The sequence below is a fragment of the Macaca thibetana genome, chromosome 8 (assembly GCF_024542745.1).
Source record: "Macaca thibetana thibetana isolate TM-01 chromosome 8, ASM2454274v1, whole genome shotgun sequence".
NCBI lineage: Eukaryota > Metazoa > Chordata > Mammalia > Primates > Cercopithecidae > Macaca > Macaca thibetana.
Genome location: NC_065585.1, coordinates 130,858,020 through 130,885,634, shown reverse-complemented (window position 1 = coordinate 130,885,634; position 27,615 = coordinate 130,858,020). Strand labels below are relative to the sequence as shown.

Here is a 27,615-nt window from a genome sequence, read left to right as displayed (position 1 = left end):
AGCCCGCCCTCCCTTTGAGAGTGTGTAACTGTGTTTCAGTAAGCTTTGTTTCCAGCTTGCATTTTGGTGTTAGTTTGCATTTCTTTGCTCACTATCACAAGAACCGAGACTGCTGACCTAGAGCTCTGGCTCTGTTGATCTCCTTGGTTGAAGGGCCCATCCCAACTCAGAATCCCCGGTAACAATAATACCTACTTCTTGATATAAGGATTCAATAATTTTTTAAAGTGCTGAGAACATGCTTGTTACATAGTAAGCACGTAACACACGCTGATTATTTAAATCTAAATCCTCACAACCGCCCTAAGAGGTACATATTAGTATTCCCATCTTACAATAGAGAAAATAAGCTCAGAGTAATTAATTTTCTTCGGTCTTACAGCAAGTAAGTGATGGTACTGGTATTTGTACTTATATTAAATGGTTTGACTCTAAAATTCTTCTTTTCTCTATATCAAATAGCCCCATGAGGAATATCTATATATCTCTACATCTGTGTGTGTGTGTGTGCGCGCGCGCGTGTGGGTGTGCGTGCGCGCGTGTGTGTGTGTGCGCGCGTGTGTGTGTGTGCGCGCGCACGCGTGTGTGTGTATTTTAAATGAGAACCAAGCAGAAGCTTATGGTAGAGACCAGGCTATCTGAGTCATGTATGATCATCATTACTATTTTGGTCAAAATATCTGGAAATCAGATTTGACAAAAATCACTTTCAGAATATAATGATTAAGATGATGAATTGTGATCTAAATGTTGAGAAGCTATTTTCTAAGATGTGGGAAAATCTGTAATACCTACGTGCAGAATGTGGCCTTGGAATTTCAAGTTTTATCACAATGACAACTCTTGTTACTGCCTATATATGAACAAATTTAAATCTCTACCTAATTTCGAAATTACTTACTACCTATACCATAGCTTTGTTCTTTTAGTTTACTTCTACCTGTGTGTAGCAAACACTAGAATACTTAAGCATTTTTTTAAAAAAGAAACAGAGATGCTTTACTTCTCTAAGCAAGGAAGCTGTTGAAATGGAAAGAACTGAGCAAGTATCAACAATGTAGCATACTTTGCTTTTTTCCTCATGCTGTAGATAACTGGAATAGTTCCGGCACCACATCTAAGCTCTTACATAAGTCTTATGCAAGACTTGTGAGCCAGTTCTTTCCTGAATCAGTGTCAGAGCTAATTCAGATATTTAAGGACCTTTGCTTCCTAATATTCTTGGTAAGCATGGCATGTACTTACTTAGTTCACTTCGGTTATTTTTAAATTACTTGGGTAAACACACACACATTTACATTTATAAACATCCTTGCCAACACAGTGAAAGCTCACATTGTGTTCCTCCAAGTATGCTTAGCCTGGGTTGTGTAGGGGAAAGGGAGGGAGAGTTTCTCTATCATGAACACTATTTTCTGAATCTTTCCTGAAAACATATACATGCACTTTTTTTGAGACGGAGTCTCGCTCTGTTGCCCAGGCTGGAGTGCAGTGGCACGATCTCGGCTCACTGCAAGCTCCGACTCCTGAGTTCACGCCATTCTCCTGCCTTAGCCTCCCGAGTAGCTGGGAGTACAGGCGCCCGCCACCGCGCCCAGCTAAATTTTTTGTGAGACAGGATTTCACCGTGTTAGCCAGGATGGTCTGGATCTCCTGACCTCGTGATCCACCCGCTTCGGCCTCCCAAAGTGCTGGGATTACAGGCGTGAGCCACTGCGCCCGGCCCTGGATACGCTTTTAAAGTAAGCTATTATTCACCAGGCCTTCTGTAGACCATAACTCCAGCATAGCTAACACATCTACTAACTGGCTCAGTGATTTGATTTTTCTTTTTTTTAATGAGGGAATTGAGGCAGCGAAAAGTTAAGCCACTATGCTTCAGGACAAAGAGAAAGTTCGAAACAGAGGTTAGGTCTCAAAGATCCTGTTTGGACCACAAAAGTGAAGAGTAGCAAAGAGGAAACATAAAAAAAAATCAAAAGATACAATTGAAGGAAACTCCTAACCCCTTCATTCAGAGCACAGCCTTCTCGGACAGCCCTCTTATTCTTTGTCTTAGCAGTGTATCCCCACCTTAATGCAGAACTATAAGTGATCATTTTGCTCTCCAGATGGAGATATTGGCTCCTTTTTGCCTGTCTATAATATAAACTAGCTTAACACTGACTTGGGCAGCTATTGTTCTAAAGGCAGGGGATAGAGTATTAAGCTGTCTGGGTTCATGCCTTGATGGAACTTACCAGAATGATATGGTTTAGCACAGTGATTCTCAACTCTGGCCGCAATTAGAATCAACTGGAAGCTTTTATAAATCTCATGTCTGGGTCCCACTCTCCCAGGGATCCTTATTCACTTGGCCTGGGGAGGAGGCAGGGTGCAGCTGTGGTCAAGAACTACTGGTCCGAGAAATATTACTGTGGGGCAGACAGCTGCTATGCAAGGTGTTATGTGATCATATTCTTTATTTCTTTATTCCAGCTGTTTTCCCAGTGTATATTCACATGGGAGATGAGTTCATGTAGTTCAAAGATGAACATTTTTTATCCAAATAGTTAAATATTTTTTATGTGCACTTAAAAATATGTAACTGGCAGCCGGGCGTGGTGGGTCACGCCTGTAATCCCAGCACTTTGGGAGGCTGAGGCAGGCAGATCACAAGGTCAAGAGATCGAGACCATCCTGGCTAACACGGTGAAACCCTGTCTCTACTAAAAATACAAAAAATTAGCTGGGTGTGGTGGCAGGCGCCCCCCAGCTACTCGGGAGGCCAAGGCAGGAGAATGGCATGAACCTAGGAGGCGGAGCTTGCAGCGAGCCGAGATGGTGCCACTGCATTCCAGCCTGGGTGACAGAGCGAGACTCCGTCTCAAATAAATAAATAAATAAATAAATAAATAAATAAATAAAAATTGTATATTATATATACACATTATATATAACTGGCATGTCAAACTTATGAATGCACAAATATTTTGCTCAATACTGAAGGAGAGGCGAAATTGTATCTCTGCCTTCAGGGTTTTTGGCTAGGCTTGAGGATTTAATTGACCAAAGACAGATTAACAGGAGAAATGCATACACATTTATTTAATATAAATTTTCCATGACACAGAAGCCCTCATAAGACCCAAACAGGCAGTTGGGGTAGAACACATATATTGAATTGGACAAAGAGGAGTAAATTATTAAAGTGTGACAAATGGAAGGGGCTTGGGCTGGGTCAGTTATGGTGGAAAAGTAACTAGGAAGATAAGGATTAGTTTAACAAAGTTTCTGCAGATTGGTCTGAATTTTGACTCCCCATTTCTAGTGATAAGAGTGTTACTTTCTTTGTGGTATACGAAGGACATCTTCCATATGGGGATTTATGCCTTCCTTTAGGAAGAAAAAGCAAAGATCAGATGGTCCTTCTCATACCTACTATTTTTTCAAGTGTCTACAGCTCAAAATAATCCTCATGTCACACTGGCACATTTTGGAGTGGCGTAGTCTGGCAGTTTTCAGTATGAAAGTTCCCTTTAAAATAATGAATGAAAACTTACAGGTGTGTCAGATTCAAGAAAAATATTAAATACGTAATAGTATAGGTACTATGAGGATACTGCAAAAATCATGAAGTTGGCATGAGATTGACACTTAGGAAACAGGACATGGGGAAATCAATGTGCTGGCGTGAACAAGTCATGGTTGATCTATATTATTCTTGGTGATGGCCCATACATCACTTTCAAGACGAGAAACAAGTGAAACTGACTCTAAGTCGATTCACTAAGTCATCATTTTACCAATGGCCATCTCACTGGATCACCCATTTGCTAAAAGCCAGTTCACTGAATAACTGACTAACCAATCGACCCAAAGAATACTGACAGACAGATATCTTAAAACAGATCTTTTAGTGTTTTGCTTTGAGAAGTGGAAGAAAATGCACAGGAAAGGACATAAATTCTCAAAAATAAAGAAGAGAGTAAGTTGCAGTGAAGTTGGGCTCATCTTGTCCCACCGTTACAGGATCCTTGAGGTGTCGCTTTGCCAGCTGGAAACCTCTGTGGCCAGTGGTGCCTGTGTCTGAGTTTTGCTTGGGGCCCTCTGGGCTCATTCCACCACTTGGCCTGACAGGCTGCATTCGGCTCGTGGTACCAGCCTGGATCCCCCAGGCCTAGCAAGGGCGAGTCAGGCATGCAGCGGCAAGGGGTGTGTGAGCAAGCAAGGGGTCTGGCCACTGCGCACAGCCAGGCACACCAGCTGCAGTGGGGCAGGCAGCTCCAGGTGCTAGCATGGGCACTGGCTCCCTGCAAGGCTATAGCTGGACCAGGTGTACCACAAGCAGCTTCCACAGCTGACACTGGGGAACATGGTGGCACCCAGAAGCTTGGAGACAGTAGGAACTCCAGAGCCCCAAAAGAGGTGTCACAGTCCTGGTGTGGGGAGCTCTTAGGTCCGGACTCCCTGAAGGGCCACAGCTCTTCTCTCCTTCTCTCTTCTCTGTCGCCCGCAATGAGCAAGGGGCGTGTTTTAGCCCTGTTTGTGTTACCGCTCTTTTAGCCTTGCCATTTGGAGGGTTCCAAGTTCTTGTCTTGCATCCAGGAAAAATGAGGTACGTGAACAAGTGGAGGGTGAGAAAGGTGGAGAAGAGCTTTATTGAGTGACAGAACAACTCAAGGAGACCAACATTGGGTAGCTCCTTTCTGCAGCTGGTTGTCCTATCATCTTCCCAAGTCTGGCTGAGTCTGGGGTTTTTATGGTCTTTAGAGGGCAGGAAGTGCATGTTGATTGGTCTATGGGCAGCCACAGGAGGGTCCGGAAAAAGCACCACAAGTTCCCACTCCGGTCCATGGGACCGGCAGCCTGGCCCCCAGGCTTCAGGTCCTCCCCAGCTTGAAGGTGGGGCTTCACTGGCGACCCACCTCCTTCTGCCCAGAAGCTTCTCTGCCTCCTGCTACCATTCATGATGCCCAGGCTGCTCATGTCAAGGGGCATCTGCAGGCCAGCCCCAAACTGCCCTCAGCCTCCCTTGGCCTCCCTCCTGTGCTTGTTGGTGCCCAAAGTCCAGAGGGGGCCGAGGTGGCAGGGGGCTGGCATGTCAGCGCTGCCCTAAGTATGCACACACCTGGCCAGGCTGCAACAGCACCCAAGCTTGGCCCCAACCTTGCTTCAAAATTGGAGTGGGTGCCAGGAGCAGGGAAAGGCCAGGCTGCGGGAGCAGACACCCCTGACCACAGGGCTTGGTGGGCCTTCCCAGGCCCCCAAGAGTGCAGAGATGCCCAGGTTTACAGCCAGAGCTTGGGCAGCCGCAGCTGTGCCCAGGAGGCTCCCGCTGGCTCCCTGGAGTGTGCAGCCCTGCCCTGGCAGTGCCTCCCCACTACAGTCGGTGTCATGGCAGTGGCCACTCTAGATGGGCTGCTGCTCCCATCACCATTGTACCTTAAGAGACGTTTTCTAGGGTCTGAAATTTAAAACCAACTGAACCACTTGAAATTCACATCCAACTGAGCTGAGCTTAGAAATTCATGATGAGATGACTCTGTGATGCTGAGAAACTAAAATAAAAGGAAAAACCCTCAGTAATGTAACAGTGGATCACAGTGAATTGATTTTTGCTGAAATGGCTTTTTGTGAATTCGCTGCTTAACAAAATAGATTTGCTTTAGAATAGCAGCTACTGTCCTTATAGAAAGTTGGAATAATTTTATTGTAGGCAAGTCTTTCTATGTAAGTCCCCTTCTCTAGACTGCTAACTTCTGGAAGTGTATCACATCTCTGTATTCTCTCCAACAGCTTATTCGTTGTATTTGCTGGTGAAACAGCAATGAGCCCCACTAAGATACATTTGGGACAGTGCCCATTTCCATTGCAATTTAGGGCACACAATCTCAAATCCAAGTATCACTTCAGTCTAGCCAATCCAAATATCTGTCTATAAATAGAAATGATGAATAGGAGATCTATTTATCTTTGAATATGATGTAACTGTTAACTAGGATTTAAAGAAACAAATAAGGCCGGGCGCGGTGGCTCACGCCTGTAATCCCAACACTTTGGGAGGCTGAGGCGGGCAGATCATGAGGTCAGGAGATCGAGACCATCCTGGCTAACACGGTAAAACCCCGTCTCTACTAAAAATACAAAAAATTAGCCAGGCGTGGTGGCAGGCGCCTGTAGTCCCAGCTACACGGGAGGCTGAGGCAGGAGAATGGCGTGAACCTGGGAGATGGAGGTTGCAGTGAGCCCAGATCAGGCCACTGCACTCCAGCCTGAGTGACAGAGTGAGACTCCGTCTCAAAAAAATAAATAAATAAACAAATAATTAATTGAAAAAAGACTAATTCACACTATAGATCATGAGCTATGTACCTTTAATCATAAAATTCAATTAAATAATTTAATTGAGCAATCTTTAATATGCAGGAAGAATTCTAATATTGTTAGGTGGTTAGATATTGTTAGGTGCAGCTGGGAAGGGGTGAGAGAGGACAGCAGAAGGGCTGTCACTAAGACAGGCCCTGATCCACCTATGTTCAGCTCCCAAGACCACCCTAACTCTACCCGAATGGATGGAGTCTGTGGTAAAGTCTGTGGCCAGCACATCCTGGAGGAAGAAGAACTGGGCACAGATAAAGATCCCTTAAAGTCATGAATGCCCAGTCCATCTAGGCTGTAACCCAGGTAACTTCATCCTGACTATACAGTCATTACAATAAAATTTACATGTGTGTTTGCCCCAGAGTGAGAGTTCCTAAATGAATTATGGGTAAAAAAAAAAAAAAATGCACAGGTTAACTTCAGTGATATAACCACAAACTGCCAATTAAATGACACCATCCTGTCAGTCAAACACAGCCCAAGCCTCGACTCCTCCCCATAAACCCGAAAAAGCAGCTGAGCTCTGTAAAAGGGGCTGATTCGCGGTGGCTCAGGCCTGTAATCCCAGCACTTTGGGAGGCTGATGCGGGCGGATCACGAAGTCAGGAGATGGAGACCATCCTGGCTAACACAGTGAAACCCCGTCTCTACTAAAAGAATAAAAAAATTAGCCGGGCGTGGTGGGGGGCGCCTGTAGTCCCAGCTACTCGGGAGGCTGAGGCAGGAGAATGGCGTGAACCCGGGAGGCGGAGCTTGCAGCGAGCCAAGATCGCGCCACTGCACTCCAGCCTGGGCAACAGAGCGAGACTCTGTCTCACACACACACACACACACACAAAATAATAAAAAATAAAAAATAAGTAAAAATAAAAGTAAATTAAAAAAATAAAAAAAATATGGGGCTGATTTCACTTTGCAGGGATCAGCCCACTCTCCCTCTGACAGTGCATTATTGTGCTTCAATGAACTTTGCTTTGAGCTTGCATTTTGGTGTTATTTTGCAATTCTTTGCTCACTGTCACAAGAACCAAGATTGCTGATCTAGAGCTCTGGCTCTCTTGATGTCCTTGGTTGAAGGGTCCATCCCTATGCAGTATCACTGGCATCATCACCAATTTATAATCCTTCCTTTCTAATAAATGTTGACTTGTTAACTTTCTCCCTTTGGTGTGACAAATAGAATTGTTTCTGTTCTAGTCTGATCAGAACTCTCATATCCAAGTTCTATTGATCTTTTTTATGTGTCTTCTGTGCAATTCTGGTCTCAGGCTGTTTTATACCAAGATTGTCACTCTTATGTATTAAGTGCAGAAAACTGTCTGTTGTGTTATAAATGTTCAAGGTGCTGGTTTTAGATACAGTCTTTGCCAGGGGTATTTATAGGGGTTGATTTCCTCAGAGGATCCCTCTGAAATGCATGCCACACAATGGGAAAGTCTCTTCTATTAGGTGACCTTGGATTTCTCTCTCTGACTCAAACTTCTGCCCTATTATGGCAATAGAAGCATTTAAACTTAGCAACTTCAGTCAGAAAGAGTAATTTCCTGATGGGATCTGAGCAGATTATGACCCTTTAACTTCTGTAAGTCAATTAACACTTGATGTTTGACCGACACTCAAGTCAAACATCATTAAATGCTTTACCAAGCAGCAGAACCTCAAGGTTTCATTGTTTAATCATTCACTACTAGTATGAGGACTGAACTAGTATTGTACAAGCTGAATAAATAAACAAAAACTCCCCAAACAATATACTACTTTAATATAACTGCCATGTTTTTCTATCTCCAAAAATATGATCCTTCTAAGAAATATTTTGTTTTAACCTAGCCAATCAGTCAGCCAGAACAGAACTAGCCACAGACATTAAGGGAACTGGATAGCCACCCCAATACTAGGCAGATCCCTGTCTTAGTTTGTTAAGGCTGCTATAACAAAACACTTGGCCAGGCATGGTAGCTCACGCCTGCAATCCCAGCACTTTGGGAGGCCGAGGTGGGTGGATCACCTGAGGTCAAGGGTTCAAGACCAGCCTGACCAACACAGTGAAACCCTGTCTCTACTAAAAATACAAAATTAGCCGGGCATGGTAGGAGATGCCTGTAATCTCAGTTACTCTGGAGGCTGAGGCAGGAGAATCGCTTAAACCCAGGAGGCGGAGGTTGCAGTGAGCTGAGATCATGCCATTGCACTCCAGCCTGGGTGACAGAGTGAGACTCCATCTCAAAAACAAAACAAAACAAAACAAAAAAAACCCCACAAAACACCTTAGACTGGGTAATTTATAAACAACAGAATTTTATTGCTCACAGGTCTGGAGACTGGGAAGTCCACGGTCAAGGCACCAGTAGATTCACTGTTCAGTGAGGGCCCATTCCACATGGACGGTGCCTTCTGTGTGTCCTCACATGGCAGAGGGGGCAGAAAAGCTCCCTCGGGCCTCTTTTATAAGGACACTAATCCCGTTCATGAGGGCAGAGCCCTCATGACTGAATCACCCCCAAAGGCTCTACTTCTTAAAACTATCTCCTTGGAGTTCAGGTTTCAACATACGAATTTTAGAAGGACACAAACATTCAGTACATAGCAATCCTCACCCCCAGTTTTCCCCCTGAAATTCCATAAGGAGAGGCATCCCAGTCATTACTTTGAATTTGAAACTCGGTTATTCCCATAAAGAGTTTTATATTATGCCCCCAAAGGCTATCTCAAATGGGCTTAATGAACAGATACCTTGAAACAAGACAGGTTACTGCCAGATGGCTTAGGAATGGAAAATTTACCTTGGTGTTTTGTAAAATGAGGTAAAGGGGCAGGGACTGGGAAGACAATTGACTTGGTGGGGAAAGGGACCCAGAAATAGACACTGTCTCATTCCCAGCACGCGGAAGGGCTGCCTGATCCTAGACATTTTATGACCTTTGTGACATTACCAGTAAAGCCTATAAAGAATCTCCAGGTCTAGAACTGCACTGCCCAGCAGAATGGTCTGCAATGATGGAAATGACTTCCATCCACTCTACCCAACATGGTAACCACTGGCCACATGTGGCTATTGAGCGTATAAACTGTGGCTAGTACAAGTGAGGAGCTGAGTTTTTTAATGTAAATGTGTAAATATAAATAACCCCAGGTGGCTAGTGGCCACCAGAGAGTACAGGTCGGGACCATGTTCCCTATGATAGTTTTGTCTACATATTGCCAAAACCAAACAAAACTCTATTTTTTTTTTTTTTTTTTTTTTTAAGAGACAAGAGTCTCCCTGTGTTGTCCAGCCTGGTCTTGAACTCCTGGGCTCAGGGCTCAAGTAATCCACTGCTTTGGCCTCCTAAAGTGCTGGGATTACAGGTATGAGTCACTGCGCCTGGTCTTATTATTACTTTTAATTCTAACAACAGACCTTCAAGATAAATATGAATTTTTTTTACACAATGAAGTTGAAGTTCAGAGAGGTCATGAAGATAGTACAGGATAGAGCTGGAATTTAAACCTAGACCAGTCTGACTTTGAAGTCTATATTTTTTCCACTACATCACACCAAAACTACCAAACAGATAAAAATGCTTAAAAATTTTATCTATGTCTGCTTTTCTAGATTAAGCCATACATTTATTACATTTTATTAGCATAAAGAATACAATTTTTTCTCCGTCATTCTCTGTACCTATTTCTCTTTATTTGATACAACAGAAGAGAGTGACTATTGTCTACAGCAGAAGTAGTTCTTTTAGGAAACACAAATAGAATAATAAAAGGTAAGGACTAACTTATGACTAATAGAGACATCAATTGCTACTAGCATTCTGAGATATAATTATTTTTAAAGTATATTAGGAAGAACAGTTGCATCTTCTCACTGCATGTTATTTGAGGTAACTATTCATAGCTGAACACTGATATGGATTAATCCCGGTATGACTCAGTTCAAATCCTATGTTCTTATGATAGGCCATTAGCAAATTAAAGAATAAGAATCCTACGGAGAGCTCAGTTGTAAGCTAATAACTAACTTATTAGTTCAAGGATGGTCTCAAGCTTTATCTGCCGGTGTCATTATTAAAAAAATACCAACTGCTTGAAAATGTAAGACTTACTAAAATCAAACATAAACAAATGTTTATGTATTTGAATAAATTCATGAGAAGCAATGTTAATTTTAGAGAAAGCAGAAGAGTATGATACACGTGACAACACAGTTGTAGACAGATCCCCAATTAATCAGTTTTAAGTGCTCGTTTCAGTTATTGGATTTAGTCTTCTCGAACCAGACTTTAGAGGCTGTAAAATGAGCCAAAGTGAAACAAGAAAAGACTAAGTATCCAATTAGACCCACAGCACTATAGAAGGCTATGCTTCTGAACAAGCAAGTAGGGTCAAGGGCCAGCTATTTTAGGAACAATTGGTACCCAGAGATATCAGTTTAAAGGGAGTGCTTAGAAATGAAGAGTTAGCCCTCAGAAGAAAACCAGGCAATATACAAAGTAAAAGTTCACAGTATTTGGCAAACTAAAAGTGGGCCAGACATTCATAAAGAGCCCTTATAGGTGGGCAGTTGGGCACTAACAGGATAGGGGTCACTGCAAGGAAAGAGGTCATCAACAGAACCATCCAGCCACGAAGGAGACTGCAGCGCAGAACAAGAAAGTCTCTGGGAGGACAATATAGGAGCCAGGCCACTGAAGAGCTAGGGCGTCAAGAAGAAAGTCAAGGATGGGCTCAGTATGCAGCGGCACGTGAGCTCAGTGCATGACCGACTCATTGCTGAGCAAGAGAGCAGCTCCCTCAGAGTCCTTAGAGTTCCCTTAAGGAACAATGAGGTGCCAGCTGGTAGGCGTGAGGACTCGGAGCAAGAAAAAGCTCAGTTCAGTCTTTAAAGAGGGTGAGGCCACTTGGTGTGCAATCTTAGTAGAAAGAGTGGCCCTGCGGGAATCAACATGAATCATATCTCTCCCTGGGGGCTGCTGAAAAAGATCAGGGTGCCAGAGCCCTTACTTGCCATGGATAGACATGGACTAGGGCCGTGGTACCTTGGAAGGTAGCAAGGATAGTAACCTTATTCTCTCAAGCTTCTCTTTCTCTACCTAAAGGCATAATCAGAGTTAACCAGAGATTTTCATCACCCCAATTGGCACAGACACACTCTGAACCACAGGTGTTCTCTGATAGCAGTGGAAGATGATTCTCTTTTCCATTTAATATTTTTTATTATTCTCATTTTATTCATTTTTATTTATGTATTTTTTAGAGACAGAGTCTCGCTCTGTCACCCAGGCTAAAGTACACTGATGCAATCATAGCTCACTGTAATCTCGAACTCCTGGGCTCAAGCAATCCTCCCATAATTAGGACTACAGGCATATACCACCATGTCCGGCTTTTTCTTTTTTTTTTTGAGATGGTGTCTCAGTATGTCACCCAGGCTGGAGTGCGGTGGTGCTGTCTCAGCTCACTGCAACCTCCACTTCTCAGGTTCAAGCAATTCTCCCGTCTCAGCCTCCTGAGTAGCTGGGACTACAGGTGTGTGCCACCACACCTGGCTAATTTTTTTATTTTTAGTAGAGACGGGGTTTCAACATGTTGCTCAGGCTGGTCTCAAACTCCTGACCTCAAGTGATATGCCCACCTTGGCCTCTCAAAGTGCTGGGATTACAGGCTTGAGCCACTGTGTGCACTCCCAGCTAGCTTTTTGAGAACTTTTTTTGTAGAGATGGGTATCAGGCCTCTGAGCCCAAGCCAAGCCATCGCATCCCCTGTGACTTGCACGTGTACACCCAGATGGCCTGCCTTAACTGATGACATTCTACTACAAAAGTAGTGAAAATGGCTGGTCCTTGCCTTAAGCGATGACATTATCTTGTGAAATTCCTTTTCCTGGCTCATCCTGGCTCAGAAAGCTCCCCCACTGAGCACCTTGTGACCCCCACTCCTGCCCACCAGAGAACAACCCCCCTCTGACTGTAATTTTCCTTTACCTACCCAAATCCTATAAAATGGCCCCACCCTTATCTCCCTTCGCTGACTCTCTTTTCAGACTCCCCGCCTGCACCCAGGTGATTAAAAAGCTTTATTGGTCACACAAAGCCTGTTTGGTGGTCTCTTCACATGGACACGCATGACATTTTGGTGCCGTGACTCGGATCGGGGGACCTGCCTTGGGAGATCAATCCCCTGTCCTCCTGCTCTTTGCTCCGTAAGAAAGATCCACCTATGACCTCTAGTCCTCAGACCCACCAGCACAAGGAACATCTCACCAATGTTAAATCGGGTAAGCGGCCCCTTTTTTACTCTCTTCTCCAACCTCTCTCACTATCCCTCAACCTCTTTCTCCTTTCAATCTTGGCACCACCCTTCAATCTCCCTTCTCTTAATTTCAATTCCTTTCATTTTCTGGTAGAGACAAAGGAGACACGTTTTATCTGTGGACCCAAAACGCCGGCGCCGGTCACGGACTGGGGAAGGCAGCCTTCCTGTGGTGTTTAATCATGGCAGGGACGCCTCTGATTACTCACCCACGTTTCAGGGGTGTCTGACCACGCTGCGGGGACGTCTGCCTTGGTCCTTCACCCTAAGCGGTAAGTCCCGCATTTCTGGGGGAGGGGCAAGCACCCCGACCCCTTCTCTCCCTGTCTCTGCCCCTTCTCTGCTTTTCTGGGGGAAGGGCAAGAACCCTGACCTCTTATTTTTGTGCCCCAAGCTCTTATTTTTGCGCCCCAATTCCTTACTTCCACGCCCTGATCCCTTTCCCGCTTTTCTGGAGGGCAAGAACCCCCGAAATCCTTCTCTCTGTGGCTCTACTCTCTCTTTTATCTGGGCTTGCCTCCTTCACTATGGGCAACATTCCACCCTCCATTCCTCCTCCTTCTCCCTTAGCCTGTGTTCTCAAGAACTTAAAACCTCTTCAACTTACACCTGACCTAAAATCTAAATGCCTTATTTTCTTCTACAATGGCGCTTAACCCCAATACAAACTTGACAGTAGTTCCAAATAGACAGAAAACGGCACTTTCGATTTTTCCATCCTACAAGATCTAAATAATTCTTGTCGTAAAATGGGCAACTGGTCTGAGATGCCTGACGTCCAGGCATTCTTTTACACATTGGTCCCTCCCTAGTCTCTGTTCCCAACACAACTCATCCCAAATCTTCCTTCTTTCCCTCCCACCTGTTCCCTCAGTCCCAACCCCAAGCGTCGCTGAGTCTTTCCAGTCTTCCTTTTCTACAGACCCATCTGACCTCTCTTCCCTCCTCGCCAGGCTGAGCTAGGTCCCAATTTTTTCTCAGTCTCCGCTCCCCCACCCTATAATCCTTTTATCACCTCCCCTCATCACACCCAGTCTGGCTTATAGTTTCGTTCGCCGACTAGCCCTCCCCCACCTGTCCAGAAATTTCCTCTTAAAAAAGTGGCTAGAGCTAAAGGCATAGTCAAGATTAATGTTCCTTTTTCTTTATCTGACCTCTCCCAAATCAGTTAGCGTTTAAGCTCTTTTTCATCAAATATAAAAAACTTAGCTCAGTTCATGGCCCGTTTGGCAGCAACCCTGAGATGCTTTTCAGCCCTAGACCCTAAAAGGTCATAAGGCCATCTTATTCTCAATATACATTTTATTACCCAGTCTGCTCCTGACATTAAATAAAGCTCCAAAAATTAAATTCCAGCCCTCAAACCCCACAACAGGACTTAATGAACCTCGCCTTCAAGGTGTGCAATAATAGAGTAGAGGCAGCCAAGTAGTAACTTATTTCTGAGTTGCAAATTCCTTGCCTCCACCGTGAGACAAACCCCAGCCACATCTCCAGCACACAAGAACTCCAAACGCCTGAACCGCAGCTGCCAGATGTTCCTCCAGAACCTCCTCCCCCAGGAGCTTGCTACAAGTGCCGGAAATCTGGCCACTGGGCCAAAGAATGCCCGCAGCCCGGCTCCTAAGCCGTGTCCCATCTGTGTGGGACCCCACTAGAAATCGGACTGTCCAACTCGCCCGGCAGCCACTCCCAGAGCCCCTGGCTGGAGCTCTGGCCCGAGGCTCTCTGACTGACTCCTTTCCAGACCTCCTCAGCTTAGCGGCTGAAGATTGATGCTGCCACACCTCAGAAGCCTCCTGGACCATCACAGATGCTTTGGGTAACTCTTACAGGCAGGGTAAGTCCGTCCCTTCTTAATCAATACAGAGGCTACCCACTCCACATTACCTGCTGTTCAAGGGCCCATTTCCCTTGCCTCCATAACTGTTGTGGGTATTGACAGCCAGGCTTCTAAACCTCTTAAAACTCCCCAACTCTGGTGCCAACTTGGGAAACATTCTTTTATGCACTCCTTTTTGGTTATCCCCACCTGTCCAGTTCCCTTATTAGGCCAAGACATTTTAACTAAATTATCTGCTTCCCTGACTATTCCTAGGCTACAACCACACCTCATTGCCGCCTTTTCCCCCAGTTCAAAGCCTCCTTCACATCCTCCCCTCGTATCCCCCAACCTTAACCCACAAGTATGGGATACCTCTACTCCCTCCTTGGTGACTGATCATGCACCCCTTACCATCTCATTAAAACCTAATCACCCTTACCCCACTCAACGCCAATATCCATCCTGCAGCACGCTTTAAAATGATTAAAGCCTGTTACTACTCACCTGCTACGGCATGGGCTTCTAAAACCTATAAACTCCCCTTACAATTCCTCCATTTCACCTGTCCCAAAACCGGACAAGTCTTACAGGTTAGTTCAGGATCTGCACCTTATCAACCAAATTGTCTTGCCTATCCACCCCGTGGTGCCACACCCATATACTCTCCTATCCTCAATACCTCCCTCCACAACCCATTATTCTGTTCTGGATCTCAAACATGCTTTCTTTACTATTCCTTTGCACCCTTCATCCCAGCCTCTCCTCGCTTTCACTTAGACTGACCCTGACACCCATCACGCTCAGCAAATTATCTGGGCTGTACAGCCACAAGGCTTCACAGACAGCCCCCATTACTTCAGTCAAGCCCAAATTTCTTCCTCATCTGTTACCTATATCTCGGCATAATTCTCGTATAAAAACACACGTGCTCTCCCTGCTGATCGTGTCCAGCTAAGCTCCCAAACCCCAATCTCTTGTACAAAACAACAACTCCTTTCCTTCCTAGGCATGGTTAGTACGGTCAGAATTCTTATACAAGGGCAGGACCGCGTCCTGTAGCCTTTCTGTCTGAACAACTTAACCTTACTGTTTCAGCCTAGCCCTCACATCTGCACGCAGTGGCTGCCACTGCTTTAATACTGTTAGGGGCCCTAAAAATCACAAACTATGCTCAACTCTCTACAGTTCTCATAACTTCCAAAATCTATTTTCTCCCCCCAACCATCGCTCAGGACAATGCTTACGCTGTTAACTTATCTAAAAAAGCAGCCATCAAAAGGCATCAGATCCCGTCTCTCGGGACAATGCTTATGCTGATAAGTTAGCTAAAAAAGCAGCTAGCATTCCAATTTCCATCCCTCACGGCAGTTTTCCTCCTTCACTTCGGCCACTCCCACCTACTCCCCAGCTGAAACTTCCACCTATCAATCTCTTCCCACACAAGGTAAACAGTTCTAGCCCAAGGAAAATATCTCCTTCCAGTCTCACAGGCCCATTCTATTCTGTCGTCATTTCATAACCTCTTTCATGTAGGTTACAAGCCGCTAGCCCATCTCTTAGAACCTCTCATTTCCTGTCCATCATGGAAATCTGTCCTCAAGGAGATCACTTCTCAGTGTTCCATCTGCTATTCTACTACCCCTCAGGGATTGTTCAGGCCCCCTCCCTTCCCTACATATCAAGCTCGGGGATTTGCCCCTGCCCAGGACTAGCAAATTGACTTTACTCACATGTCAGAAAACTAAAATACCTCTTGGTCTAGGTAGACACTTTCACTAGATAAGTAGAGGCCTTTCCCACAGGGTCTGAGAAGGCCATCGCAGTCATTTCTTCCCTTCTGTCAGACATAATTCCTCGGTTTGGCCTTCCCACCTCTATACAGTCTGATAACGAACCAGCCTTTAATAGTCAAATGACCCGAGCAGTTTCTCAGGCTCTTGGTATTCAGTGAAACCTTTATATCCTTTACCGTCCTCAATCTTCAGGAAAGGTAGAACGGACTAATGGTCTTTTAAAAACACACCTCACCAAGCTCAGTCACCAACTTAAAAAGGACTAGACAATACTTTTACCACTTTCCCTTCTCAGAATTCAGGCCTGTCCTCGGAATGCTACAGGTTCCAGTCCATTTGAGATCCTGTGCGGACACTCCTTTTTATCAGGTCCCAGTCTCATTCCAGACACCAGATCAACTTAGACTGCACCCCAAAAAACTTTCATCCCTACTGTCTTCTGTCTAGTCATACTCCTATTCAGCTTTCTCAACTACTCGTAAATGCCCTGCTCGTGTTTACACTGCTAGTTTACACTGTTTCTCCAAGCCATCACAGCTGGTATCTCCTAGTGCTATCCCAAACCGCCACTCTAAATTCCCTCTTAAAGTAAATAAATAATCTTTGCTAGCAAGGCTGTGCTGAGCCTCCTTAAGCACTCCCTAATTAGATGTCCTAGGTCCTCCCAATTCTTAGTCCTTTAATACCTGTTTTCTCTCCTTTTCTTATTCAGACCTTGTGTCTTCCATTTAGTTTTTCAATTCATACAAAACCATATCCAGGCCATCACCAATCGTTCTGTACAACAAATGTTCCTTCTAATGACCCCACGATATCACCCCTTACCACAAAATCTTCCTTCAGCTTAATCTCTTCCACTTTTAGGTTCCCACACCGCCCCTAATCCCGCTTGAAGCAGCCCTGAGAAACATCGCCCATTCTCTCTCCATACCACCCCCCAAAAAAATTCTCGCTGCCCCAACACTTCAACACTATTTTGTTTTATTTTTCTTATTAATGTAAGAAGGCAGGAATGTCAGGCCTCTGAGCCCAAGCCAAGCCATCGCACACCCTGTGACTTGCACATATAAGCCCAGATGGCCTGAAGTAACTGAAGAATCACAAAAGAAGTGCAAATGCCCTGCCCTGCCTTAACTGATGACATTCCACCACAAAAGAAGTGAAAATGGCCGGTCCTTGCCTTAAGCAGATGGCATTATCTTGTGAAATTCCTTTTCCTGGCTCATCCTGGCTCAAAAAGCTCCCCCACTGAGCACCTCGTGACCCCCACCCCTGCCCGCCAGAGAACAACCCCCCTTTGTAATTTTCCTTTACCTACCCAAATCCTATAAAATGGCCCCACCCTTATCTCCCTTTGCTGACTCTCTTTTCGGACTCAGCCCACCTGCACCCAGGTGATTAAAAACTTCATTGGTCACACAAAGCCTGTTTGGTGGTCTCTTCACACGGACGTGCATGACAATGGGGTCTCACTATGTTGCCCAGGCTGGTGTCAAACTCCTGGCCTCAAGTGGTCCTCCTGTCTCAGCCTTCCAAAGTGCTGTGAGAACAAGTGTGAGCCACCACGCCAGGCCCTCTTTTCCACTTCAGCGTTTTCTTTCACCCCTGTAAGAACCAGATCCTACTACGTCATTGGTGCCATCATTTGCACCCAGGAAAACTGCAAGAGTCCCTCTGTATTTGCTCCTCTGATGAGGGAGGGGGTTGTGAGTACAAAAGGCCATTTTCTTCCGGCAGCACAGGGTACAATGTCACTGATTATCTCCACCATGCAAACCAGTAAAGGCATGATTTGGAAAAACTCACATATCTCGATGCTCTTCCACTAGAATCCATTTGCTCCCTTTCTGTGTCTACTGTGTTTCCCCACACAGGGTACAGAAGTTGTGGCAGTTGCACTTAAGTGTTTACCTTGTTTTTTCTTATTTGCTAGGAGATTTGGCTTCTGAGAGGAGTTAAAAAATGGAGAAAAAAAGTGTGGATGGGTGTATCTTGAAGTCCACTGTCAAAAACTTAGCAGTATGCCAGCTGTGCTGGCTCATGCCTGTAATCCCAGGACTTTGGTAGGCCAAGGCAGGAGGTTTGCTTGAGCTCAGGAGTTTGAGACCATCCCAGGTAACATGGCAAAAACCCACCTCTACTAAAACCATAAAAAATGAGCCGGGCATGATGGTGCACTCCTGTGGACCCAGCTACTCAGGAGGCTGAGGTGGGAGGACTGCTTAAGCCCAGGAGGTTGAGGCTGCAGGGAGCCGTGACTATGCCATTGTGCTCCAGCCTTGGTGACAGGAGTGAGACCCTGTCTCAAAACAAAACAAAAACCAAAAACTAAACTCAGCAGTGAAATCTGCAAATCTGCCTTTGCCTTCTCCAAACTTTATTGTCCGCAGTCTTGCATATGTGTGACTCTCTCTCAAAGTTATCTTATCAAAATGCTTCGGTTTTAGTTTCTTCTTGGGATAATTAATTTGGGCTAGAGTCAACAGAACACCAGAGCTACTTGGAAAACAACAAATTAATCTCTTAATTACCATAGAAAACATTAAAACCAGAAAAAAAATATTAAGAATATGCCTGTAGAAGTTTAGAAAAATTTTCTGTAATAAAAAGAATGACGTTTATATCCTACAGCATAGTATACCCAGAAGGAGGCCAAAATGCTGTTGAACCGTGAGAAAGAACATTGCATGTTCTCTTTTTCAGTGGGAAAGAAAAGCTTTATCAGAGGCAGGCTGTTTTAAGGATTAATGTTCCTAGATGGAGATAAATCTTAACTATTGAAATAGTGTTTTCTCAGATCTAATTTAAAAAGTGTTCACTTCTGGAAATCTCATACTTGTTCCTTTGTTTATAATTATTTTGAACATTTGCTTTCTGTTATCTGTGAAGAGATTTGAAAAGAGCAGGTCTGTTGGACGGTGGCTTCAGGGGTGACCTCCCTTGGCTTAAACAGGCATTTGTTGGGTAACACCTCTGCATGATTTTTAAAAGTTAGCAGAAGTGAGAAGGGTAACTGAAGTTTCCAGAATCAAGAAAAACTACAAAAGAAGCTCATTTTTATAAATGCTATTGTCTTATATAACCCCCTGGAAGACACCCAGTTCTCACTTCTAAGAGCTCTCATGAGTCAGTTTGTCATTTGATATTTTGTAGAGTTTGCAGTAAATTGGAAGACGTGAATTCCTCTACTTAACTTCAATGACAAACTATTTTGTACTTTAGTTTCTTAAGAAACTAAATTGAGGGAACCTATTTTATCTCTTTCCTATCTATGTCCAACCTACTCCCAACTTCTAGAACAGTTTCTTGTATGTAGTGAGTGCCCCACAATTGTAGAATTAAATCGAATTTGGGAATTTTTTTCCTTCTTTTGAAAATGAAGCTAAAAAAATATGAAGCCAGGAAGTTTTACCAGTCTTCCCCACAAACACCCACAGACATCAGCCTCTCAAGCATCTGCCTTTACTGGGCTGGGGAGTGAGTATCCTGTCTTCCCTCCCCTTGCTTCTTCTTCCTTTGCTCTTCCTGCTCCTACCTCCTCTTTCTCCCCTATCCGCTCCTGTTCCTTCCCTTTCTCCTCTTCCCTAACCTAGAAGTTTCTAACCAAGAAATCTATATACACAAAGAACAACTGCCAATGGGAAAACAAGATATCACTTTATTAAGAGCTAGGCAAGGACTCAATCATCCCAATGATTGAGTTTATCTAGCAAGAGGAATTTGGAGAATAAAGTTGAAGTAAGGAAGCCTAAGTCCCTGTGCCTGACTCTAAGATTATCAGGGAGTCCACCTATGCTCCAAAACACATCAAAAAGGATATAAGAAGGCCGGGCATGGTGGCTCATGCCTGTAATCCCAGTACTTTGGGAGGTTGAGGTGCGCAGATCACTTGAGGTCAGGAGTTTGAGACCAGCCTGGCCAACACGGTGAAATCCCGTCTCTACTAAAAATACAAAAAGTAGCCGGATGTGGTGGTGCACGCCTGTAATCCCAGCTACTCAGGAGACTAAGGCCTGAGAATTGCTTGACCCCAGAAGGCGGAGGTTGCAGTGAGCCGAGATTGTGCCACTGCACACTGGCCTGGACAAGGCAGTGAAACTCCGCCTCAAAAAAAAAAAAAAAAAAAAAAAAAAAAGATCTTACAGCAAGTCAGCAGGGTCCACCAAGGTCTTTGGCCAGAAGCAGAGAGTTTACCATGTGGACACAGGAAACAGCAGTAGAGTGACTAGTGTGGGTTTGTCCTTAACCACTCAGGAATTTCAGGAATTCCGACCATGGGTAAAACCCAGTGCGGTGACACTCTTATGTTCTCACCAACCAGGAAACCACTTGCTCTGCTTTGGGGAGGAGTTAGTGGAGGACTGGGCGTGGGCAGAAAAATGGACACATTTTGCTTCCCTGATGGACAGAGGGAGGAAGTGGGAAGGGGAGACTAAATGTTCCTGGACAGGAAAGCATAGATCCAGAATTGGAATGTGAGTTTATGATCTTATTCTATTTCTATTTTACAGAGGAAACCAGTCCACAGAGTTGTGATTTGCCCTGGGCCTTCCCACAATTCTAGAAACCCATGACTTGTCATCACTGCACGGTCACCTGACTCCCAGCCGGCTTCAGCCTCTCCGTTTGATCTCCCTCTACTCTCACTCTGCTGCTACCAAATCAGACTTCTTTTCAGGTCCTTAAACAATCTCTGTACTTTTCCATCTCTGTGTCTTTGATGACTTTATTCCCTTTCCTCACTCCATCATTAACATATGTACCCCTCAAGACCCAGCTCAGATGCCATTTCTATGAGACACTCTGTTTCTGTGCCAGAAACAGTTAAGCTTTCATTTGTGTGTCCAAAATGTGCCCCAGAGCAAGGATCTGGCAATCTGCATTTGAAACCTGGCTCCTTGGCTTCTTAGCTCTGACCTTGAGCAAATTACTTTTTTGTTGTTGTCACTCAGTTTCCTAAAATATCATACAGGGAGTTGTCATGTTGTATTAATGGACATAATATAAATTAAATAGGATAATGGCAAGTATCCATTGGTCACCAAAAAGTGAGCCTACTATTACTGCCTTTAGCTATATTTTAGCACTGATGACAAAATATGGTAAATTATATCTATTTGTAGACCTAAGTTATCCATTCCCATTGATTATTCACTTGCTGATGCTGCAACAATAGCTGCCCATTTTTTATCTCTTCCATCCCCACCCAGCTGTCTTGCACAATATATACAGTCAATACATGTCTGATCAACGGAGTGGACTTAATGTGCCAAAACAGACTTGACTCTCTATCAATGATACAGGAGCTAAAAAGAAATTATTTAGGCAGAGAGTGAGAGTTAGGGAGTCCTTGGCAAGGCTTCCCTTCTAACAAAAAGCAGCCCCCAAATGATTTCTTTTCTAACAAAGAGCAGCCTGTAAAATCTAGCTGTAAACACAGATAAGCAAGCTGGAAGCTTGCATGGGTGAATGACAGCGGCTGTGCATTGCAATAGGAGAAGCCTACCTGGCGGCCAGGCATGTTCAACATGGAGGCTCCATCTTCTCTTTTCTTTGTCACCATGTGTGCAGTAAAGGAACAGGCAACATGGAGCTGGCCAGGTAGAGAGTCATCTGCATAATAAAAGATTAGGGTGGGGTGGCCAGCTATGCAAATGGCTCACCTGGTCTCACCAATCTCTCATGCCCTATGTAAATCAGATACCACCTCCTCTATCTCATCTATAAAATCTTATACACTTGGCTGTGGACCAGAACACCTGCTGGGGAGGCCCTCTCACTTTGCAGGAGAGAGAACTCTTCCTTTTCTTTTGCCAATTAAACCTCCACTCTTTTTTTTTTTTTTTTTTTTTTTTTTTTTTGAGACGGAGTCTTGCTCTGTCGCCCAGGCTGGAGTGCAGTGGCCGGATCTCAGCTCACTGCAAGCTCCGCCTCCCGGGTTCACGCCATTCTCCGGCCTCAGCCTCCCGAGTAGCTGGGACTACAGGCGCCCGCCACCTCGCCCGGCTAGTTTTTTGTATTTCTTAATAGAGACGGGGTTTCACCGTGTTAGCCAGGATGGTTTCGATCTCGTGACCTCGTGATACGCCCGTCTCGGCCTCCCAAAGTGCTGGGATTACAGGCTTGAGCCACCGCGCCCGGCCAAACCTCCACTCTTAACCTCACTGTTTGTGTGTCTGCGTCCTTAATTTCCTTGGTGTGAGGCCACAAACCTCGGGTATTACAGACCAACGATGCTGCTTCAGCTCATAGATGGCAAAAACCGCAATAACTTTTGCACCAACCCTAATGCTAAATTATTAATTCCTACTTATCTAAAAAACGAGAACCATATAATTAGTATTGTAGGACACTACATGTATTTAGTCAAAATACCAGATAACCTAACTTTATGTATATGTCACATGTATTTTTAAAATTAATGCTTCACTTTAGTAAAGTATTATAAACTATTAATCATTCATCTTAACTTGTGCTTAGCCTTTACTGGAAGTTCAGTTCTCTCCACATTTTTTTCCTCCACCTGGTTAAGAACGGTTTTCTTTGGATTTAATCTGGGTTTTTCTATTGTAGATCACATCTAATCAACGTAGTTGAATAGACTCAACAAACCAGTAAGAGGTTGTCGAAGTATCATTCATAACAAAAGGTAACAACAGTTCTTTATAGGCCATATCTCATGCCTTCTGTTTTACTGGGGCAAGTTTATGCCCCAGGAGGGTTAGGAATGGCATCTAACACCCCCGTGGAGCAGACAGACCCCTTTTGTAAGTGTGTATTTGTTTCAACCACATGCCTCTTAAGCTCCCTTTAAAAAAATAAAATTTTTAAAAAAATTCCTGTGAGTATAGGAAGTTTGCATCACATTCACTCTACAACGTCTTTAAAGGCAGCGATTATTCTAGAACAGAGGAGACAAACAAGGCCCCTTTGTTCCAGGAGTGCACTCCTTAAAGAGCAGTTCCAAGCCCATCAGTGTGAAGGGCCAGGCAGTTGGCCCCGGGGGAGCCTGCCAAATACCCAGAGATGCTTCCCGGGAATCTTCTGCTGCCGCTGAAGTGTTGACAGGCTCCTGAGCTGAGAGCTCAGGCTGTTGATAGGAATATATAGCTCAGATAGTCAGAAATCAACCTACTCAAATTTCTCAGACCATTCTCTCCTTCGTTTCTCTCTTTTTAACTATCCAAGTACAGATTTTCTTTTAAAAACCTTCCTCCCAGAAAATGTCTGCGTTCCTGCTTCCCCTTGGGGGTGACAAAATAAAAGGCTTAAGGTGCTTTAAGGCAAATGGAGTCACTTCCCCTCCCCTCAGCCCTCAAGTTCTGCTGATTCCAAGGGGTGGGCAGGGAGGGCCAGCAGTTGGCAGCCACCCCCTCCCTATCTCCTCTCACTTGGTATCTCCCTGGCCTCACGCTCAATCAGGTCTTCCAGGACCATACAGGGAAATGAATACTGTTCGCTTACGAAGAATGTGGGAATCCCTGCAGTCCATGAATTTTTATTTCTATTTTACTTTCTTCTCAAAAGCCTTTTATTTTCTAAAAGCACATACAACATAAGCCCATTCTGATGACTTTAGGAACATCTATTCCTCAATGAAAAGATATTAATGCTAGATAATAAAGCCCTGAGTTCGTACATTTAAAAGTCCAAAGAGTGAGGAGTGAGGGGAGAGAGACAGCAGAAAAACGCTAGCTGCCTGAATACTGATTTTCCTCTTCTACAAGCCCTTGATATTTAACTAACGTACCCTACCCTTCTCAAGTTCCCCAGCAGCTAAGGAAGGCCATGTGACTAATTCTGGCGAATGGGATGTAAGAAATTCAAAGTGCATTTCACAGAGCAAGTTAGGAACACACCCATTCTTCCAGCCTTTCCTCAACCCTGCTGTCTGGACCAGGGACTTGGTGTCAAAGGCAATGTCTCAGAAGAAACCTCATGCAACACAGTGACAATATCAGCCCTGGAGACCCTATCTCTGGACTCTGGGGTAAAAGAGCAATACATTTCTATCTTGTTTATACCACTGTTAATTTGAGTTTCAATTTTATTTCATGAACCCAGTCATACTTTAAGCCAAGGTGGATTTTCCACAAAGCTAATGGAGCAGAACTTTAGAAACCCTCAGTTGTGTCAGGTGTGGTGGCTCATGCCTGTAATCCTAGCACTCTGGGCGGCTGAGGCGGATGGATCACCTGAGGTCAGGAGTTCGAGATCAGCCTGGCCAACAGGGTGAAACCCCATCTCTACAAAAATACAAAAATTGGATGGGCGTGGGTGTGTTGGTGTGTGCCTGTAATCCCAGGTACTGGGGAGGCTGAGGCAGGAGAACTGCTTGAACATGGGAGGCAGAGGTTGTAGTGAGACAAGACCGCACCATTGCACTCCAGCCTGGGCAACAAGAGCAAAACTCCATCTTAAAAAAACAACAAAAACCAAAAAAAGAAACCCTCGCTTTCCAGGATGACTCCAAAGCCTGAGGAGGAACCCTGACATTGGGGTCACATGGTCATCTTATACTCTTCTCTTTAAAGGGTTCCTCAATTGCATAAACCTCACACCTCATCCACGATAAGCCAGTAAGTCTTTTCACGTGTGCCTCTTGCGTGGGGCATGGAGCACAGTCAATAGTTCACAGTTTCTCCTGCTTCAGATCATCTACTTGGTGACATTTAGGAATAGCACAGCCCATTGTTTCTCAAAGTACTTTCCTAGATATTAATAATTGTTATAAGAAGAAAGAGTAACAGAAAAATATAATATTAGCTAATATATTTTTGTCTATGTTTTTAACTACAGTATTTCTCAGAGAAAGCAATGTGAGAATGTGCCTAGTGAATATCCCATCACAAGAGAAAGCTGTATTTCCTAAAAGTATTGGACCACCAAACCCCCTTTTTAAGTAGTTTGTGGGTTATACTTTTGTGAAGCATGATTTGAAAGCACTTTCATGATATCAGCAGTAAATATTTATTGACTATCTCTTGGGGGAAACTACGTTTTTTGTTTTTGTAGCATTAGTGGAAGAAGGTGATTTTTCTTCCTGATTTAATTGTTTAAAATTGCTCCCTGTCTGGAGTTTGCTGTTCAGTAAGCATTGATTCCAGCAATATTGTCATTTCTGCATTGACACTGGTGCATCTCTCAGGTCTCCAACAAAAGCTAAGAGTGACATGTACAACATGTTAGATCACCCGTGGGGGGAAGGGTGTGAGTTCAAGGGAGTTGGAGTCACACTGAGGTTTCATCTCCCATGAGGAAGATCTTTGATGGTGGGCTACAGAAAGCTACAACCACAATGCAGACATAGTTCTGCAGAAAGGACCCATTTCTGTGCTGATATCAGTGCTTGAAGAAACCTCCAGGCTCATTTATGTGAGCCACATTTTCATTACAGGAAAATAATTGACACCAGGCTTCTTGTCTTTAACTGAAATTTAAGCATTTACACCTGTATTCATCTTCCAGGGTTTCTGTAAGAAAGTATCATAAACTGCATGGCTGCATGTACCCTACCTTTCTCAAGTTCCCCAGCAGCTAAGGAAGGCCGTGTGACTAATTCTGGCAGAAATCTATTTTTTCACAGCGCTGGCGACTGGAAGTTCAAAGCCAAGGTGTCAGCAGTCCTTGCCTCCTCCTACCTTCCGGAGGTGGCCATTGATTCTTGGCATTTCTTGGCTTGCAACTGCACCACTTCAGTCTCTGCCTCTTTCCTCACATGGCATTTTCCTCTTTACAGGTGTTAGGAATGCAACATACTTTTTGGAGGGGGCACAATTCAATCCATAGTAATACGAAAGACTCCTTAATTTTCTGTAGGGCAGCATAATGTCATGATGGACAGAGCTCTGAATTAGGAGTCCGAAGGCCTGAGTGGGCCCTTAGCAAATCTCTAGGCTACATATCTATATACATAAACAAGGATAACAATACACTCCTTGACTTTGCTGTAAGGGTTGTAACAAAGATATAGAAAAGTGCTCTGTAGCCTTTCAATGATGATAGAAGTGTTATTGTCTTCAAAGAGAAACATGGCTAATGTGGGTAATTGAAATTTGGCATATGATCTCACACCTTACTTTAGACAATCATTTCGACCTTACCTCATTCATCTCTGTACTAGACAAGGACATAATTTTGTTTATATTGCTGCCCTTGCACTCTCTACTAAGGGATGTTAGATGATGAGGAAAGTCCTTGTTGGTGCAGCCAATTCTCAAATTGAATCTGAAGCATCCAGTAATGGGAAAATGTCCACATTGCTTTAATAATAATTCTTTAATGGAGTTTCAACTTGGGGTAAGAGACTGAAAAATGCCAGCAGAAGTCTTTTTCTAAACAAAAAAAGCAACTACCTATTAATTAATCTAAAATTACTCAGCTTCAGTTGTATGTGCCTTTAACATGATAATAAGGGAACAGTAGGGCCATGGTTCATAAACTAGTGTCTTCGTCTCTAGAAGCACTGGTGATAGTAATGGGAATTTGCAGGCTAGTTGAGTTTTGCAGAAGTTTCCCAGATCATATTTTCATTTACTTAGTGCAGGGTAACTCAAATGTTCATCCTTTTTCTTTGGATAGAATTTATTACATCGTTTATCAGTAATAATACTGGTTATCTCATGTTGGGTAAATGTTCTCTTTGGCAATCATATATCAATCCGAATAAATAAAAAAAAAGTTACTTATAATGAGCAATTTTTTGATGTGCAAAATCTTATAAAGCATGGGGATAAAGGGAGTTGAGATGTTAAACAGGGATTCTTGATGGTTAAAATATTGAGAAAAGAGTGAAGTTGAGGGTGAATACTGATCACATGATTCCGCTTTAATGAACATTGGAAAAACAAGGCAGGCTTCCAAACACTCTGTTCTATTTGTACTTCAACTCATTACTTGACTTAAATGCCTTTTAACTCTGACCTTCTAGAATTTCCTGTACAATCTTCCACTGTTTAAAATGAAGTTGCCTGATTGATTTCTTTACCATTTCAGAATGTCCTGTATCATTTTAATGACTGTGGTGTGTGACTTTGTTCTCAGCACAATGAGTAACGAAGCCAAAACACTGGAGAATACGTTTATGCATTCAAGAAAACCTCAGACAGGGCAGAATGCTTCCATAATGCAGTACATTAAAATCAGACGAAGCCTCGAAGGACAGAATCAGCGACCCTGAAAAATCTCAAGCTGGAAATCAGAGTGTACTACAGGAGACAACAGCGTTTGAGGACATTTGCTAAAGCAGCCTCCTCTCCCTTGTAGTCTCGTAATCCCACATGGTTTTACCAAGCTCTCCGGCCTTCCCGGAACGTCAATAAAAACTGCATCCCC

The 27,615-nt window shown here is 44.0% G+C and overlaps 1 long non-coding RNA gene across 1 annotated transcript; it reads left to right on the top strand.

Annotated features, from left to right (window-relative positions):
- On the top strand, positions 1 to 27,615 carry LOC126961131 (uncharacterized). Its single transcript, XR_007728200.1, has 2 exons — positions 1 to 178; positions 27,277 to 27,615. It is a non-coding gene; the product is annotated as an uncharacterized LOC126961131 (long non-coding RNA).